Consider the following 4166-nt stretch of genomic DNA (forward strand, 5'->3'; position numbering starts at 1 on the left):
CTGACACCCAGTAACACAGACACACACTGACACCAAGTAACACAGACACACACTGACACCCAGTAACAAAGACATACACTGATACCCAGTAACACAGACACAGACTTACAGCAAGTAACAAAGACATACACTTACACCAAGTATTTTGACATACACTGACACCAAGTCACAAAGACATACACTGATACCCAGTAACACAGCCATACACTGATACCAAGTCACAAAGACATACACTGATACCCAGTAACATAGACACACACTGACACCCAGTAACAAAGACATACACTGACACCAAGTAACAAAGACATACGCTTACGCCAAGTATTTTGACATACACTGACACCAAGTAACAAAGACATGCACTGATCCCCAGTAACACAGACACACACTTACACCAAGTAACAAAGACAGACACTGATACCAAGTAACACAGACACACACTTACACCAAGTAACAAATTCACACACTTACACCAAGTAACACAGACACACACTGACACCCAGTAACACAAACAAACACACTGACACCCAGTAACAAAGACATACACTGACACCCAGTAACACAGACACACACTGACACCAAGTAACAAAGTCACACACTGACACCCAGTAACAAAGACATACACTGATACCCAGTAACACAGACACAGACTTACAGCAAGTAACAAAGACATACACTTACACCAAGTATTTTGACATACACTGACACCAAGTCATAAAGACATACACTGATACCCAGTAACACAGCCATACACTGATACCAAGTCACAAAGACATACACTGATACCCAGTAACATAGACACACACTGACACCCAGTAACAAAGACATACACTGACACCAAGTAACAAAGACATACGCTTACACCAAGTAACAAAGACAGACAATTACACCAAGTAACAAAGACATACACTTACGCCAAGTATTTTGACATACACTGACACCAAGTAACAAAGACATGCACTGATACCCAGTAACACAGACACACACTTACACCAAGTAACAAAGACAGACACTGATACCCAGTAACACAGACACACACTTACACCAAGTAACAAATTCACACACTTACACCAAGTAACACAGACACACACTGAAACCCAGTAACACAAACAAACACACTGACACCCAGTAACAAAGACATACACTGACACCCAGTAACACAGACACACACGGACACCAAGTAACAAAGTCACACACTTACACCAAGTAACACAGACACACACTGACACCCAGTAACACAAACAAACACACTGACACCCAGTAACAAAGACATACACTGACACCCAGTAACACAGACACACACGGACACCAAGTAACAAAGTCACACACTTACACCAAGTAACACAGACACACACTGACACCCAGTAACACAAACAAACACATTGACACCCAGTAACACAGACACACACTGACACCAAGTAGCAAAGACATGCACTGACACCCAGTAACAAAGATTTACACTGATACCCAGTAACACAGACACACACTTACACCAAGTAACAAAGACTTACACTGACACCAAGTCACAAAGACATACACTGATACCAAGTCACAAAGACATACACTGACACCCAGTAACACAGACACACACGGTCACCAAGTAACAAAGTCACACACTTACACCAAGTAACACAGACACACACTGACACCCAGTAACACAAACAAACACACTGACACCCAGTAACACAGACACACACTGACACCAAGTAACACAGACACACACTGACACCCAGTAACAAAGACATACACTGATACCCAGTAACACAGACACACACTTACACCAAGTAACAAAGACATACACTTACACCAAGTATTTTGACATACACTGACACCAAGTCACAAAGACATGCACTGATACCCAGTAACACAGACACACACTTACACCAAGTAACACAGACACACACTTACACCAAGTAACAAAGACATACACTGACACCAAGTCACAAGGACAGACACTGATACCAAGTCACAAAGACATACACTGATACCCAGGAACACAGACACACCCTGACACCAAGTAACACAGACACACTCTTACACCAAGTAACAAAGACATATACTGACACCCAGTAACAAAGACATACACTGACACCCAGTAACAAAGTCACACACTTACACCAAGTAACACAGACACACACTGACACCCAGTAACACAAACAAACACATTGACACCCAGTAACACAGACACACACTGACACCAAGTAACAAAGACATGCACTGACACCCAGTAACAAAGACATACACTGATACCCAGTAACACAGACACACACTTACACCAAGTAACAAAGACATACACTTACACCAATTATTTTGACATACACTGACACCAAGTCACAAAGACATACACTGATACCCAGTAACACAGCCATACACTGATACCAAGTCACAAAGACATACACTGATACCCAGTAACATAGACACACACTGACACCCATTAACAAAGACATACACTGACACCAAGTAACAAAGACATACGCTTACACCAAGTAACAAAGACAGACAATTACACCAAGTAACAAAGACATACACTTACACCAAGTATTTTGACATGCACTGACACCAAGTAACAAAGACATGCACTGATACCCAGTAACACAGACACACACTTACACCAAGTAACAAAGACATGCACTGACACCCAGTAACAAAGACATACACTGAAACCAAGTCACAAGGACATACACTGATACCAAGTCACAAAGACACACACTGACACCAAGTAACACAGACACACACTGACACCAAGTAACAAAGACATACACTGACACCCAGTAACAAAGACATACACTGATACCAAGTCACAAAGACATACACTGATACCCAGTAACACAGACATACACTGACACCCAGTAACACAGAGAAACACTGATACACAGTAACAAAGACATACACTGAAACCAAGTCACAAGGACATACACTGATACCAAGTCACAAAGACATACACTGATACCCAGGAACACAGACACACACTTACACCAAGTAACAAAGACATACACTGACACCAAGTCACAAAGACATACACTGATACCCAGTAACACAGACATACACTGACACCCAGTAACACAGACACACACTGACACCATGTAACACAGACACACACTGACACCCAGTAACAAAGACATACACTGATACCCAGTAACACAGACACACACTGACACCCAGTAACACAAACAAACACATTGACACCCAGTAACACAGACACACACTGACACCAAGTAACAAAGACATGCACTGACACCCAGTAACAAAGACATACACTGACACCAAGTCACAAAGACATACACTGATACCCAGTAACACAGACATACACTGACACCCAGTAACACAGACACACACTGACACCAAGTAACACAGACACACACTGACACCCAGTAACAAAGACATACACTGATACCCAGTAACACAGACACACACTGACACCAAGTAACAAAGACATACACTTACACCAAGTATTTTGACATACACTGACACCAAGTCAAAAAGACATACACTGATACCAAGTCACAAAGACATACACTGATACCCAGTAACATAGACACACACTGACACCCAGTAACAAAGACATACACTGACACCAAGTAACAGAGACATACGCTTACACCAAGTATAAAGACAGACAATTACACCAAGTAACAAAGACATATACTTACACCAATTATTTTGACATACACTGACACCAAGTAACAAAGACATACACTGATACCCAGTAACACAGACACACACTTACACCAAGTAACAAAGACAGACACTGATACCCAGTAACACAGACACACACTTACACCAAGTAACAAAGTCACACACTTACACCAAGTAACACAGACACACACTGACACCCAGTAACACAAACAAACACACTGACACCCAGTAACAAAGACATACACTGACACCCAGTAACACAGACACACAGGGACACCAAGTAACAAAGTCACACACTTACACCAAGTAACACATACACACACAGACACCCAGTAACACAAACAAACACACTGACACCCAGTAACAAAGACATACACTGACACCCAGTAACACAGACACACACGGACACCAAGTAGCAAAGTCACACACTTACACCAAGTAACACAGACACACACTGACACCCAGTAACACAAACAAACACATTGACACCCAGTAACACAGACACACACTGACACCAAGTAGCAAAGACA

Source organism: Heterodontus francisci, unplaced genomic scaffold (assembly GCF_036365525.1).
Source record: "Heterodontus francisci isolate sHetFra1 unplaced genomic scaffold, sHetFra1.hap1 HAP1_SCAFFOLD_83, whole genome shotgun sequence".
Taxonomy (NCBI): Eukaryota; Metazoa; Chordata; class Chondrichthyes; order Heterodontiformes; family Heterodontidae; genus Heterodontus; species Heterodontus francisci.